We start from the raw sequence: 17,065 nt of genomic DNA on the forward strand, positions 1-17,065 counted from the left end.
GGGCATTGCAGCATCTATTGGGGGGGAGTTGTTCCTCATATTCTGGCTGGACTTGGTAGCCAGGCCCAAATGTCTGCTCAATAGGATGCTGCCCCTTCACCTTCAGAGCAATCCTGTGTATTCCTCAGACCACGGGTCCATCTAGCTCACCACAGTCTACACTGACTGGCAGCAGCTCTCCAGGGTTTCAGGCAGAGGGGTCTCTCCCAGCCCTGCCTGAAGATGCTGCTGGGATTGAACCTGGGACCTTACGCATGCAAAGCAGAAAGCTTTGCCCTTGAGCTACGGCTCTTCCCAAAGATGCCTTGTATCAAGTCAGAAAACAGGATCTGGTTTAGTACTATCTACAGTGACTGCAGAGCATTCCATTCTTGGAGCATTTCACAGCCTGTTGTTCTCCAGTTGCAACTCCCATCACCATTGTCCTGCTGGCTGGGGGTCAGGGAGAGTGGAGTCATAGCCCAAAACAGCTGGAGGAGTTTCAAAAAGGGAAAATCTCTTTCAAGAGGCATCCATGCAAACCTCCTCTGTTTAGCACTTACTCCAAATGAATAAAGGTACTCGCTGTCCTTTATCAAGAGCTTTCCTGAAGCGTACAACATTTTAAAAGCTGCGTGGAGCTGCAGTTAAAAAGGTAAAGGGACCCCTGACCATTAGGTCCAGTCGTGACCGACTCTGGGGTTGCGCGCTCATCTCGCATTATTGGCCGAGGGAGCCGGCGTATAGCTTCCGGTCATGTGGCCAGCATGACAAAGCTGCTTCTGGCAAACCAGAGCAGCACATGGAAACACCGTTTACCTTCCCGCTGTAGCGGTTCCTATTTATCTACTTGCATTTTGACGTGCTTTCGAACTGCTAGGTTGGCAGGAGCTGGGACCAAGCAACGGGAGCTCACCCCGTCACAGGGATTCGAACCGCCGACCTTCTGATCAGCAAGCCCTAGGCTCAGTGATTTAACCACAGCGCCACCTGGGTCCCTCAGGAGCTGCAGTTACTATTGAAATTATTTTAATAGTACAGGCTTGTACTCCCAGGCTTTGGGCGGCACTCAAATTCGACTGGCGATTATAACTCTGCCATAGTTTATCGGTTTATTTAATTTTGCACGCAAAGCGGTGGGTATATATACACTTTCTTTTAAAAAGTGTTCTGCACAAGCTCGGGGCTTTCCGTAGAAGGTGGTGTAGGAGATTTTTAAAATAAATAAATGAAAATCTAAGGCACCAAAACAGAGGGGAGGCATTTGTGCACCTCTCCCAATGAAGAAGGATGAGAATGGGGTTATTGTGCATACATCTGCCCTCTTCTACCATTAGGTAAGTGCAGGGGTCAGCAAACTTTTTCAGCAGGGGGCCGGTCCACTGTCCCTCAGACCTTGTGGGGGGCCGGACTATATTTTGAAAAAAATATATGAACGAATTCCTATGCCCCACAAATAACCCAGAGATGCATTTTAAATAAAAGGACACATTCTACTCATGCTGATTCCCGGACCTCCTGCAGGCCGGATTGAGAAGGCGTTTGGGCCACATCCGGCCCCCCGGGCCTTAGTTTGGGGACCCTGTTTCATTTGATGTTTTATTGTAGGCTGTAAACTGCTTCAAGATTTTTTTCTTTAAAAATATAAAGTGATATAGAAATTAAAGGAATTACGAAGAATAATGATGATTTACGAATGCCCACCCCGCCTGGTCCCCAGAGTCCATCAACCTCCCACATTGCTCAACCACAAACTCATAACTCTCTTTGGAGTCCTCTGCCTACTGCTTTTATTCTTTTGATGCCTAGACTGATTAAATAACAAGCCTGCGAGTAGTTAGCCAACTGCTAATAAGATCCAGGTGGTCTTGATTGCAGGGTAATTGCAACACACACTAATTACAAATAGCAGTCACAAGCATAAAATGAGGCTTGTTTGCATTAACTTTCTATGTTAAATAACTTCCCCCTTCCCCCCCCCTAAAAAATCCACATTAATATTCATCATTCATGTTCCTGCTGCGCTTATCACTGCCCTGGGTATGTTTTTAAATGGAGAACATTAGAAGTCATATGCTTATGAATCGAGAAAGAAAGAAAACCCGGTGGAGGGGCGGGGGAGACTCACAGCCTTCAAATGCCATCAAAAATTATTGCTTGTCAGACGGACATCAAAATACAGAGATCAAGCATCACAAGGTGTCAAATATGTAGATATCATTAAAAAAATTAGAAGAACCCTATTACCGGTAGATCGGAACCAAGGTCCAAATAGTGTGAGAGGGGCTGGAGTCAGCACTAAATTAATAAGTCACTAATGCCAGTGAAGTCAACTCTATTCAAGGAAACAAAAATGTAGCTCAGGTTTAGTGGTCTCAGCAACCCTTCCTAGGAGGTCTTGGCCCAATGACACAGTTGTCATTCTCAGGGCCTTCTCGGTAGTGGCACCCACCCTGTGGAATGCCCTCCCACCAGAGGTCAAAGAGAACAACAATTACCAGACCTTTAGAAGACATCTCAAGGCAGCCCTGTTTAGGGAAGCTTTTAATGTTTGATTTCTGTATTTTAATGTTTTGTTGGAAGCTGCCCAGAGTGGCTGGGGGAACCTGGCCAGATGGGCGGGGTATAAATAATAATAATAATAATAATAATAATAATAACAATATATTATTATTATTATTATTATTATTATTATTATTAGGACTTCCCTCGGCTCTCTAAGGCTCCTGCGCTCCAGGGTTTCCGCCACGTGGTCTCAAACTGCATCTGTGCACAACCAATCTCTGTTCTGCTCTTTTCATTTCTCTGTGGGTTTTTTGAGACTAGGGGGAGGGGACCTGGACGCAGCAGGAGGGGGAGACTCCCTGGATTCTTCAGCAGCTTCTTGACTGCCCCCCTCCTGCCTCTGTTTCAGCCTCTGAACTGCACTCTGCCACTCTGCTCAGAGTCTGAACTGCACTCTGACACAGACTCCTCCTGCTCACTAAACCCTGTTTCTGTCGGTGTACTCGGCGTGTGGGGGGGGAATGATCCCCCAGTCATAACGCAGGAAAAAAAACAGCCTTTCTCCCTGACATATTGATGACCCGTGTCTTAGAGACACCGGGCACATATTCTATAAATCTTGCAGAGTAAACGCAACAGAATGAGGCAGGGGTTTGTGCTACTAAGCTACTTTTATTGCTACGTTAAAGGCAGAACAAAGGAAAGCATGTCTCCTCTCGCTGAGAGAAGTCTGAAGAAGAAAACAACAACAAACGGAAACAGAATACAGCATCACATCCGCTCCCGTGATTCAAATAGTATTTGCTGGAATGTATCAACACAGTCTTGTGACTGTCTTATGACTGCACAGTGAGAGGAAATAGAAACCCAACAGTTTCTGACACCTCCTCCTCCTTGAATCACTCAGTCGTCCCTCCACCAATCCCCTGGCTCTGAGCCTTTTCCCCCTGGGGGTTCCCCAGCTGGTGCCTCCCACCACTCTTCTGCACCCAGCCAATCCATGATGCCTAGGTTGGCATCATGGTCAACCAGGAACAGCCAGCATGGTGCTTCTGAGATCCCATCTCCCCCACATGTTTAAAGCAGTGGCTGTTATTTGAGGGACGCGGGTGGTGCTCTGGTCTAAACCACAGAGCCTAGGGCTTGCCAATCAGAAGGTCAGCAGTTCGAATCCCCACGACGGGGTGAGCTCCCGTTGCTCGGTCCCTGCTTCTGCCAACCTAGAAGTTCAAAAGCATGTCAAAGTACAAGTAGATAAATAGGTACCGTTCTGGCAGGAAGGTAAATGGCATTTCTGTGCACTGCTCTGCTTCGCCAGAAGCGGCTTAGTTATGCTGGCCACATGACCGGGAAGCTGTACGCTATCTCCCTCGACCAGTAAAGCGAGATGAGCACTGCAACCCCAGAGTTGTCTGCAAATGGACCTAAAGGTCAGGGGTCCCTTTACCTTTATGTACTTCAAATGTACACAGTCTTGAGTTTGATTTGGCACCCTTCAAGCTGGCATCCAACAGGGGAAAGGTCGTAATGGAAGTCCAGTGTGTTACAAGGCCTATGGAAGGCAACCAAGCTGATACGTCGGGGTTTGGTGAGACTTAGCACAATTCTATTAATCACCAGGGCCACAAGATCTTGCAGGTGGGAGGGTGTGTGTGTGTGTGTGTGTGTGTGTGTGTGTGTGAGAGAGAGAGAGAGAGAGAGAGAGAGAGAGAGAGAGAGAGAGAGAGAATGGATAAGAAGTCAATTGTTCTGGAACAAAGGACAGTGAAAAGGGTTGCTACGTCTGCAACCAGATGCTGTGACAACAAGCTCTTTATGAAGGAGCTACAAAAGTTTCTACAAAGCACTCCTTGATTACATGTAGTAAAATATTTGTTATCTAAGCAGCCCAGACCCAACATCCCTCTGACAGATCCAAAGGCTACCGCCCTGTGGGTTTCATAAAGCAAACACACAAAGGGAGAGAATTTCTTGCGGAACCTTGAAAGCTAACAGATTTCTCGTTAGTGTTATCTGGAAATCTGATAAGACGTTGTGCACCCCCCTGCTCAGGATATAATTAATGTGTTCTTTGTCCATGAGATTCAATGAAACTTTGCCTGGAAATCTCTCTGTTATGGAGAAAGCTCAGCTCATTTTCAAGTAAAAATATTTATTATTATTATTATTATTATTATTATTATTATTATTACGCCATCCCTCTGACTGGGTTGCCCCAGCCACCTTGGGTGGCTTTCAGCAAAATATAAAAACACAATAGGGGCTTCCGGTTGACCACGCCATCTTGCTCAGACGGGGGTCCGCACAGCGGAGCGGACCTCGGCGCTTCAGAGGTGGAGGGAATCGTTCCAGCGAAGCGAAACCTCCTTAAAAGCCCCAAATCGAGCTTTTTGGGGACAGATTTTGCCTGGCGGCGCCAAAAGCGGGCTCTCTCCTCCCCGGATCGGCTTTGTTTAAGCCCCCGAGAGCGAGGAGGTGAACCGCGGCGGACAGGCTGACATTGCTGCTCTGAGAGTGCGAAGCTGCGAGTCTGGGAAGTGGAGGTGGCCAATTCTTCAAAGAACATTCAGCAAATGAATAGACTGTGAGTAATTTGGATTCTTTGGAATGTAAATTAAGGCAACAATTTGGACCTGGGAGAGAGGGGAAAAGAGGAAGCCACCCCCCCCCCTACGGTAACATAAGAGACAGTAAACAGAAACCCGAAGCCGTAAACAGAAGATTTCAACTTAAAAGGATTCCTCAAAGGCATCAAAGAGAATCTCCCCTAAATGCAGGGTAAAAGGGGAGAGAGACTGTGGTTGTGATTGCCCTGCAGAAAGAAGTTAAGACTAAGAAAGACCTTTCTGTTCCTCGGGAGCCGGCAGCCCAGACAATCCAGTGAGTTGATCAGGATTTATAGTTAAATTCTATTTCTATCTTTATCTCTGGACTTTTTGGAAATTCTTTTTTGGTTTATATACTTTTGAAATGTGAGTTCGAACTTTATTTTTAAGAATGCAGCCAGCTTGTTAAAATGGAGTCGAGAAAATAGACTGCGATTATATTCCACCCCATGTGACAAGTTTTGACCTTGACAGGACTGAACTATGTCAACAAAAAGGTACCCGCCTGAGTTTCAGCGGACTGTTTTGACCTTAATGTGGGAAGCAAGAATAGAACTATGTCAAGAGGAGACACAACGGCAAGTGTTACAGAAACAATTCCAGATGATGATGGCAGAATATGATTTCTTAGAAGATGAAGCTTTTGAAACTGAAGAAGACGAATGTGAGAATGACAATGATGAGGACTGTGATGACTTAACACAAAATGAAGCCCATCACGAAAAAAATGATGATTTTACTCTACAAAAAGTTGGATGGAGTGCCTCCCCTTCGAGGGGGGCACGATTGGACTTACTGGAACTCCAGAATGACCACAGGGAAGAAGGAAAAATTAAGCAGAGAAGAGAAGAAGCTCAGGGGTCTGATATGGAGGCCTGGATGGCAAAAGACTGTAAACAGGGGGTGGGGTGAAGGGAAAGTGAAGTTGTGATTGTAAGGATGGGTTAATAGGACTATAACTGGACTGCTGACTATGGAACTTGCTGGATTGGTGGGGTGGAGCCAGTACTCGGGGGGGTGTAAGGTTAGTTTGGGAATAATTATAGGTTTAAAAAGTGAATTGATTCTGGAAAAAGGTGAAAATATGGAGGCCTATAGAGGGGTAAAAATTAGGCACGGGAAGAAAAAATGGGAGTTTGATTTCTCAGTGAGTGGACAATAGGCGAAAATGATAATAGTTAGTTTAAAAGTGGTATAAGATATAAAGGTGTATGTTATAAAATATGAACTATGAAACTGTTGAAGATGATAAATAAGGGAGGAAAACCGGGGAAGGGGGGAGGGTGGGGAAGCCCACAAAATATGGTTTAACAATTATGAATTTAACAATTATGATGAATTTTTTTTTGTCTTTTTTCCTTTTTGTCTTTTTTTTTCTTCTCTTTTTTCTCTTTTTCTCTTTTTGTATTTTCTTTTTTTTTGGTATGACAATAGATGGTTGGATGGATGAACTCCTGCGTACTGCCCTGGTTCACTGGAGCTCCCTGGTGGCAGGGGGGGGCTTCGGGGGCAGGGGAGGAGGAGGAGGACAGAAACCCAATCATAAAATGGACCACTTCTGACTGTTCACCTGCGTGGGATACTTCTGTGGCAGGGGAGGACCCATGGAGGGGGGTGGGAAGAAGGTGGAAAAGGTGTATATGTATGTACCATCTTTTGTAATTTGTAAAATCAATAAAAATTATGTTTAAAAAAAAAAAATATAAAAACACAATAAACCATAAAACATTAAAAACTTCCCTATCCAGGGCTGCCTTCAGATGTCTTCTGAAAGTCAGATAGTTGTTTATCTCCTTGACATCTGATGGGAGTACGTGCCACTACTGAGAAGGCCCTCTGTCTGCCTGGTTCCCTGCAACCTTGCAGTGAGGGAACTGCCAGAAGGCCCTAGAAGCTGGATTTCAATGTCTGGGTTGAACAATGGGGGTGGAGACACTCCTTCAGGTATACAGGGCTAAGCCAGTTTAGGGCCTTAAAGGTCAACACCAGGGGGTCAGCAAACTTTTTCAGCAGGGGGCTGGTCCACTGTCCCTCAGACCTTGGGGGGGCGGCGGATTTTTTATTTATTTTAAAAAAACGTATTCCTATGCCCCACAAATAACCCAGAGATGCATTTTAAATAAAAGCACACATTCTACTCATGTAAAAACACACTGATTCCCGGACCGTACACGGGTCGGATTTAGAAGGCGATTGGGCTGGATCCAGCCCCCGGGCCTTAGTTTGCCCACCCATGGTCAACACCGACACTTTGCATTGTGCTCGGAGATGTACTGGGAGCCACTGTAGATCCTTTAGGACTGGTATCATATGGTCCCAGTGGCCGCTCCCGGTCACCAGCCTAGCTGCCGTATTCCGGATTAGTTTTAGTTTCTGAGTCGCCTTCCAAGGTAGCCCCACATACCATCACCACTGCAGGAACCTGCCCTTTATTCAGTATCCGACATGAACAGAGGAGAAGCAACAAGCTGTATTTAGGACAGGAAGTTGCTGTTGAGAATGGGGAGAACAGTCAACTCATGCATCCCATTACTGGGATGCAAGGCAATTTCCAAGGGAAAGAAGTGGCACAGCATCTGTGTTACATACAGAAGATCCCGGGTTCAACCCCCAACTTCTCTTGTCTGAATTGCCAGTCATTATAGACAATGCCAAGTTAAATGCATTGCATGCAAAAGGTCCCAGATTCAATCCCCAGCATCTCCAGGTAAGGCTGGGAAGGACTCCCTGCTGGACAGCCCAGAGAGCTGCTGCCAGTTAGTGTAGACACTATTGAGCTAGACCAGGGGTCCCCAGACTTACTGGGCTTTGGGCCGGTTCCCACTGCGCCGATCGCGCAGCGGGCGGGGGAGTGCGCGCCCGTGCACATGCGCACGGGCGCTTACTGGCGCGGCGGCGCGCTTCCAGGTCGGAAAAAGCGCCGGAAATCGTTTGTGCGCATGCGTATGGGCCTCCCCCGACCTGGAAGTGCACCAGAAATGACCTCTTCTGGGTCAGGAGAGGCCCATACGCATGCGCACAAAGGATTTTCGGCGCTTTTTTCCGACCTGGAAGAGCGCCGCTGTGCTGCGCACCGTAAGAGCGGGCGGCGGCGGCGAGCGGCGGGGGTCATCGCGGGCCGGATTGGGAGGCCAATTGGGCTGCATCCGGCCCCCGGGCCGTAGTTTGGGGACCCCTGAGCTAGACCAACCAATGGCCTGATTTGGTAAAAGGCAGTGCCCTATGCTGTGAACAAAGAACACTTTGGGGCAACATCCACACCATACATTTAAGGAACTAGGATACCGTGTTAGTCGTGGCTTTCCTCAAAGAATTGTGGTAGTTTGTTAAGGGTGCTGAGAGTTGCTGGGGGACCATTGGTCCCCTCCCAGAGTAACAATTCCCAGAATTCCCTGGGAAGAGGGGCTGGCTGCATCAAGCTCCCTGAATCTGCTGGCACTGAATCCCACCCGAAACTAGCGAGAACCTGGAAGAGCCCCAAATTCAATCATAATCCAGCCGCACCAGCTACTTAGTGATTAAGGCTGTAGTTTTCTGCTAACATTATGTCCTGCATCACTCAGCATATTGCTCAGCTCTCGGTGGAAGGTGAAAAGGGCATCGCTGAATTCTTCAGAGCTCCGTCTTGCTCATTTGGCTGAGGGCAGCTGGAATAATCTTCCCCGACAGGCCTTGAAAATATCTTGCAACACCCACTTCTCCCTCTGCTATTATTACTGCTGGGGCAGCGTGGTGAGTGAGGGGTGGGTGTGGGGAGGGCAGAGGCCTTCGAAGGCTGGAGGAAGAGCCGAGAGAACGGTTAATGGATTCCAGGGTTCGAGCAAACAAACAGAAAAAGCTGATCCTACAAGTCTAAAGTCTACCCTTCCCTACTTTGGGGCAGACTCTGCCACCACTTCTGCTATCTGTACATCTACCTCAGGGGTGGGGGACCATTTGGGGCCAGAGGGCCAGATTCCCTTGCAGGCACCTTTCTGGGGGCCGGATGCAAGTGGTGGGCAGGGCCAGAAGCAAAGGTAGGTGGAGCAACAGGTCCAACACTCCCTTTTCGTCCAATTGAAAAAAGCCTTTACAGCTCTGCAGTTCCAGTCTCTGTAATTTATTCTGTAATGCCTGTTTATTCTGTTTCCATGCCACCTGAAATGTCTTCCACATTTTCCTCTGCTGTAATGAGCCCTTTTTTTCTTCAAAGGAAGCCTTAAAAAAAACACCCTTTCTGCCCTTAGTCCTAGTGGACAAAAGCAACTGAATGACCCGTCAGTGGTGTGCAAACATCATGCAAAATGGAGAAGGTCACAGCTCAGGGGTAGAGCATGCAGAAAGTCTCAGGATTCGGTCCCTGATGGCATCTCCAGGTAGGGATGGGAGAGAGAGATCACGCCCCCCCCATCCCTGAAACCCTCAAGTGCAACAGGCAGGCAGTGTAGACAATACTGATCTAGACAGACCAGTATTATTATACCCTCCTTCACCCGTAGATCTCGGGGTGGTTTGCAACATAAAAACACAAGATAAAAACACAAAATACATAATAAAAGCAGGAAGTGGGAACCACAAACCAACAACCCCGTTCCCCGCATCCAGTGCACCTTTCCTCTGCTCCTGGGGTGAACAGAACCCAGAAAAGGAGAAGATATACAGAGAAGGGTAGGATTTTTGCGTGCCTCTTACAAGATGCTTTGCACTTTGGCACCAAGCAGACGATACATGCCTAGTACTTTAGATCGTAGCTATACCACTTTGAAAATAAATATAAGACTGCTTCCGATGGTCCTGCGAAATTATGCACACAGACGTGCTGCATTCTGGAAATGGTGAAGCTTTCAGCAGCCTCTCAAGATGCAGGCTATTTGACTAGTCAGTAATGGTTACGACCTGCTGGCTTCAACCAATCTCATGCAAACCAGGCAGCTGATCTGACTGTATTGCTCTCGTTTGCCTCCCTGACTTGCCCGTTGTGTCCAGACCTCCGGTAGCTATTAGCAAAATGACATGAAGTGGAGCAATTGCCGAGCAATTGCCAGAGACCCAGAGTGACGATGCTGCAGTGAACGTTTTTTTCTCTCCCCCCCCCCCCCCGCTTTGTAATTTAATAAATACATCCGCTTAAGTGCCCCCGCAAAGCATAGAAGGTGTTTCCATTAATTGATTATAGCATGACTCTAAGTGAACTGCAACAATATTTATGTTTTCATTTAATTTTCTGGGTTAATGCTGCCGCGAACAGGGATGTGGGCAACCTGAGCCTGGTCTACTACTAAGGAACGGATATTGGGAAACAATGATTCCGGAGGAAGGGCAATAATTTAAAAGGCTTCAGGTTTTTCCTGGATCAATGACGGTGCGGCTGATACCACAATATCTTTGTAGATTTTTGCCATTTAATCTTAAGAGGAATCGTTCTGAGATGGACAGAACATCTGCTGTTAAGAATATATATGGCACTTCTGGGAACAGTTAGTGGATGGCTAGTATTTATAGCTCTTTCATTTCTCACTATTACATCCCTTTGTAGGGGCAGCATTGGGTAGGCAGGGAATGGAAGCTATAAGACTTTACTAAATGACTCTCATCTTGGATTAGTAAAAAATGTTGTTGAGTACTTTCCATGGAAAACAGATAAGGCTGTACGTTCAGATGTGGGGAATATTGCGTTGGTTTTCCTGATTATAAAGCTAGTGTTTCTGCGATGTTTTCTAATGTTCCTTTCATACTGCGGTATCTGTTGTGTCGACAACCCCCCAGATCAACACAGGAAATTAAAAGGAAGGGGGATCCACCTTCTCTTATTGGACTACAAACCATCAACCTGGCATTACCAGGAAGAGCTTGGCCACAATTCATGCATCGGTTACGTCAAGACTGGATTCCTGCAATGCACTCTGCATGGCGCTCTCCTTGCACTTGATCCGGAAGCTGCAGTTATTGCAGGATGCTGCAGCATGACTGCTGACGGGAATGAGGCCTTGCCGGCATATACCACCCATACTCTGAGATCAGCACTGGTTGCCCAGTTGCTACTGGGCTAATGTTGGTACATAAAGTCCTTACCAACTGGGGACCAGTTTACCTGCAAGATTGGCGCACCCCATATTCGCCAGCTTGACCGCTTCAATCTAAGGAACTGGCACTGTCACAAGTGCCACACAATACCCATTCTGCACTCGGGAGACCTTGGTCTTCTGAGTGTGGCAGCACGGACTTTGGAACTCCCTGCTTATTGACACCAGGCAGGTGCCTTCACTGTACTCATTTCAGCACCTGCTAAAAAATACTTTGGTTTAGAGAAGCCTATCAAGACATGTAGAGATTGCTGACATGTGTTGCAATCTGCTTTTTTACCTTACTGTTGATTTTAATTATTATTTTTCTGATGTTTTAGTAGTTGTTTTTAATTGTTTTTACTGATATTTTTATTGCTTTATTCTTTCTGTAAACTCCTTGGAGGGCTTTTCTTTTCTTTTACAATCAAGCTGCATATGAACTGTATGATGTAAATAAACAAACACAGGGCTTTGACGGCCTGCATTGAGGGCTATGCTACTAGCCCCAATGGTCGCACTCTGCCTCCACAGCCGGAGGCGGCAGGGCTTCCAAATACCAGTTGCTGGAAACCACAGGAGGGGAGAGGGCTCTTGTGCTTTGTCCTGCTTGGGGCATCTGGTTGGCTGCTATGAGAACAGAATGCTGGGCTAGATGGCCTGACCCAGCAGGCTCTCCTTGTGCTCTTATGAGCCACCTTGACAGGAGACAAAATGATCCACGAGAAGTGCCAGGAAGCTGGGAGCTGCAGAGGGCTGAGGAATCACATCCTGGTTTGAAACAAGCAGTCAAATCTTTGGTTTCAAGCCTTTTGTTTTCGTTGGGTGCTAAGGAAGATGCAGTGCCCAGCACCAGGAAAGGATGGCGCCTGCGGAAAGCTGAATGTGCTGGCAGTTTGAACATCCTCTTCTGAGCTCGGAGAGGGTGGGGGAATTTGGATTTGGTTTGACTCCAAAGCACTCCCCCGCCCTTCCTTCCTTCCTTCCTTCCTTCCTGCTATTCCCATAAACAGTTGCTACAGCAACACTCTCTTGTGGCTGTCTCACAACGTTTACAGCACGTACTACAGAGCTTTCTACAGGGCCTGGCATCAATCCTTCTAACATCAAACTCAGGTGGCGTCTGCTGTCATGACTGCCACAAAAATGGGGCCAAGGGGGAACAAGCGGGAGGTATCTGCATGCCCAAGGGAACCCAAAGTTTTCAGAAGTACTTTTTTTAAAAGTGGTAGCCAAATACCCCTGCCCCCCCAAAAACTCCATAGTCCAATGAGGACTGAGCATGCACCATAGCCTTGGAATATTGTGACAATTGGGGGGGGGACAGCAGGGGGGAAACTGATATATCCTGCTTGGAGGGCTGGAGTATCTGAGCAGATCCATCCCTTGACCCAGACCAGGATTCCAGAATGCCCTGGGAATTCTGGAAGCAAGGAAAGCATTCGGAAATAAAGCTCTTCATTCAGCAAACATGGCCTCCATCTATGTTCTGTGTCCCAGATGCCAAAAATCAATGGAGAGAATGGACCATAGAATGGATGGATGGAGCCCTGAACTTCATTTAGGAGGCAAGGATACGTTGCTTCCCCGCCCCCGCCCCCCCCCCGACTCATCCAATGCAAAGCAGGAAAGCCCTGGAACAAAATATGCATTAGAAAGAAGGAACAAGTGCAGAAAGTTAAAAGGCAGAAACAGGGGAACAATCCAAGGGTTGCCAAGTTATCATCTGAGCCAATTGTGTTTTGGAACAAGAGGTATCATAGCTACCAGAAGGACTGGTTGACAGAGGCTTCCCTTCCTGGCAGCCAGTCGTGATGGAGATCAAGGGAGAAAAGGGCAGGGCTGTGTATGCTGGCTGCACAATGAGGAGCCAGGCTGGGTTCATGTGAGGCCTTTGAGTGAGGAAGACAGATCCCAAGGAAAAAACTCCACTGCCCCAGTTCAACTTTGGCCAGTGGTGAGAAAGGAAGCATTCCCACAAAATGAAAATGACAGTGGGAACCCTTTTCCTGGATCCACAATGCTCTAGGGGATAACATTAATTCTTAATTGTGTGTTTCCATCACAGAAGTGTTTGCTGCCCTAGGCTCCTTTTGGGGGAAAGGTGTGATCTAGATTTAATTGAGTAAAATGAACAAATAAGTTGGCTGTCTGTGCCCGCCATTGACTCTGGCTCCAGCCTCTGCTGGGCTCCTTTGCCTTCTGCCCCACAAATCCCAACTGGACTCCCAGCCACCATTGATGGAAAAGTTTAAGGCTGAATGCATCGAACCACAGAAAAGGATTCTTCTTTGTTTTCCAAAGTGACTGAGAAGGCCAGCCCAGCCTTCAAGATGCCCACTCTACACTATGACCCCCAGACCTGACCACCTTCCCACAGGGGTCTTCTAACAGGTATGCATCCATTACTGCAGTTCAGGGTTTCCTATACCTGGTTTTCCAGCTCAGCCTTTAGTGAAGGTGGCTTATCCCTTCCGCTTTCCATTACTGGTGGCTTTGGGGCAGCAATGGGATGTACTGTAAGTAGGGATAAGGGAGAAATCAGACTCAGTTTGCATTGAGAATGAAACCTACCAAATCTGCACTTTCTGAAACCATACGGGAACCAAAGCACGGCCATCTTTTGTAATCCTCCAAATTTTGCAATGCTGTTCTCAAGCCATGTGTACAAAAATGCACATACAGGGTAAAGTGTCCAAAGAAATGCATATATTGAAAATAACGTAGAAAAAAAGTCATAGTAGGGGAAATCACTTTGTAAAATATGTGGCTATTGCATAAAATGTGTATATTTGGATAAATTTATGCTAAAATGCAATTGTTTATGAGGACTTTTGGAAAGAAATCACAAACCGGTGTGAATATGTGGTGTAAAAGTTAAGATTGGAAACATGAGGAGCAGGGAAACTGAAATTGATGGATTTTCTCATCGCTAAAGGTAGGCAGCCACCTATTCCTCAGTTTGATGAAAGATGCCAGGCAAAGCAATCTTCCTTATCTTAGCTCCTTGTAAATCATTGTTGACCTCTTATGATGTCTGGTTGGTGCTTCTGAATCTTTCGAAAGACATCGGTACAAGCGTCTGTGAAAAGTGTTGGTGTCTTCCTCTGTTATTTTACACAAGAACAACTTACAAGTCTTGGCTTGTGATCCCAAGGGCATATGGAAAACATATTACTTCCCACTAGGCAGAAACGAAACCTGAATCTTCCAGCAACTGACTTAAGGCAATGAAAAGTGAGAGGAGGGAACCTTACTGCCTAGATAAGAAAACCATAATTGGTAACTTTGAAGTCAATAAAAAAATGATCCATATAAAAACTTAAGGGTGCTTTAGAGATTTCACTTGCAGAAAACATTAGGAGAATATCTTCCTAATTAACCACTCTCTCATTACGCTTGTCAGCCCAAAAGGATTATTAACAGATCATCAGCTTTCTCTAATGCCAACCACCATGAATAAATAGAATGGTTATCTCTTTTCTGCCATTCTAATTACAAAAAAATCAAAAAAAAATTCATAGACGAGGCAAGAGGAGCTATTCATCATTGTTTTTTCTCTGCCACACCCTTAACTTCCCTATTCCAGCCACCAGTGGTGGACTTGGGTCCTAGGGTACCCTGTGCAAAGCCAAAATTTGCCCCGCCATCCTCTCAATGCCTTTCCAAAGGCAGGTAAGGAGGTACCCAGCTTTGGGAAAGAGATACCGTATGAGAGCCCTGTCTGGGTCCTAGAGCCCTCCCACCTCCGTCCCAAAGTACTAACTAGACTTTAGGAATGAGAGGGAGGACTCTAGGACAGGGGTTCCCAACAAAATTTTCTCGAGGACCCCTCATCGAGCCGCTATTGTGACAAGGACCCCCATTAATTCCTAATCCTAAAATTAAAAAGTGAGAGCCAAATTAAGAGTCTTTTTATATTTTATATTTATACGTTTTTTACAGTTACAACAGAGTACTCCATCAGTATACTCCATCAGCCTACTGCCTTTGTCGTTTTAACGAACCACTTTTTAACCAACGGTCCATTTTTAACTACGCGAACTGTAGCTTCCGCGAAAAACAACGCTTTGTTTACAAACACTACTGTTTTGCAAAGAGGCAGCGTGCGCCAGGGAGGAGGGAGGGGAATGGAGAAGACAGGGTACCTGCGCAGTAGCGCACAAATGAAGCCGACGCGCGCAAAGCATCTTGGGGAGGTGAGCGTTAGTAGAATGCGCGCGCTGCCTCTTTGCAAAACAGTAGTGTTTGTAAAGCGCCACCTAACATCATACAGCAGAACTACTGCCTCTATCTAATTCTAGTTTTGCGCTAGACTCTGCTCATGTAGGAAGTGGCCAAAACAAAAAATCTGTTATCATACGAAATATATTTAATATATTTTTTATTCTAATAACATCTTGCGGACCCCTCTGGCATAGCTTGCGGACCCCTGGGGGTCCCCGGACCACCTGTTGGGAACCACTGCTCTAGGAGCCTGACAGAGCCTCATGCCTCCTTCTCAAAGTCCAGCACCTTGTTTTCTGGGCTTTGAGACCGCAGCTCCATGGCTCAGCACTCATCGCACAGCCCAAATCTGCCCCTACATCCACCCAGCATGGATACCCACAAATTCCATCTGGTTTCAAGATGCCATCATTTCCCCCATTATAAATATTTTGGCATTGTGTTCCAAAATAACTAATTTTCGGAGCCACGAGCCAGGAGGCACACAGGTTTCTTCTGTAGGAATGGCAGCTATTTCCTGGGGGAGGTGAATGAAAAGACCTAAGAAAAGACTATTTATGTATGCTACCATGGCTGTGCAGATGTTATTGGCCCAGAGATGGAAAGAAGATAAAGTCCCTACCAGAGAAGAATGGCAGATCAAGTTGACGGATTGTGCCAAAATGGCTAAAATGACCGGAAGAATCAGAAATCAGGAAGGCCAAAATAAGGAATGGGGAAAGTTTATAATTTATCTTAAAGACCATTGTAAACAGTTAAAAATCGTTAGTAGGATTGGAATATATCACTTGTAGTTTAATGGTTACAGGTAGGTAGCCGTGTTGGTCTGGATCGAAGTAAAATAAAAAAATTCCTTCAGTAGCACCTTAAAGACCAACTAAGTTTTTATTTTGGTATGAGCTTTCGTGTGCATGCACACTTCTTCAGATACCTATCTGAAGAAGTGTGCATGCACACGAAAGCTCATACCAAAATAAAAACTTAGTTGGTCTTTAAGGTGCTACTGAAGGAATTTTTTTATTGTAGTTTAATGGTGAATTTTGGATACAACGGAGAGAGAAACGATTTGGATTGTAATAAAAGATGCAGGAGGAAATGATTAACAAAGGGGGGGAGGGAAGTCCAAGAGTCCTTGGAATCTTGTTTTTATGTTGTATGCTGAATATGCGACTGTGAAATTTTAATCTGAAAAACCAAATAAATAAATTTATAAAAAAGAAAGAAAATGGAGACCTAAACTAGTCATCAGGAAAGAGGAAGGTGCTGTAGAGGTTTATTCTTAAGAATGTAAGAATAGCCCTGTTCTGTCAGGGCCCTCTGGCCCAGAACCCCATTCTCATGGTGGCCACCCAGTTACCTGTGGGAAACCTGTAAGAAGGGCCCATACACAAGAGCACCTCCTCCTCCTCCTGTGGCCTCCAGCAACTGGAACCCAGAAGCATTACTGCCTCCTCCGTCCATGGAGGCAGAGCATGGCCATCATGGCTAGTCCCCATAGATAGCCTTCTCCTCCACAAACCTGTTCAACCCTCTTTTAAAGCCATCCAAGTTGGTGGCTTTCACTGCCTTCTGTGGGAGCGAGTTCCATATTTTATGCGCCGTGTGAAGAAGTTCATTCTTTTATTGATCCTCAATCCTCTAACATTAAGCTTCATTGGATGTCCATCAGATAATAATATAATGATGAGCTCTGCGAGTGCGGCTTTC

The 17,065-nt window shown here is 46.2% G+C and overlaps 1 protein-coding gene across 1 annotated transcript in view; it reads right to left on the reverse strand.

Moving 5' to 3' along the window:
• Positions 1 to 17,065, reverse strand: part of SLCO3A1 (solute carrier organic anion transporter family member 3A1) — a 107,192-nt gene that overhangs the window by 56,646 nt on the left and 33,481 nt on the right. The window lies entirely within an intron of this gene.

This window comes from Zootoca vivipara, chromosome 13 (genome assembly GCF_965207765.1).
Source record: "Zootoca vivipara chromosome 13, rZooViv2.hap1.1, whole genome shotgun sequence".
In the NCBI taxonomy this organism is placed as follows: domain Eukaryota; kingdom Metazoa; phylum Chordata; class Lepidosauria; order Squamata; family Lacertidae; genus Zootoca; species Zootoca vivipara.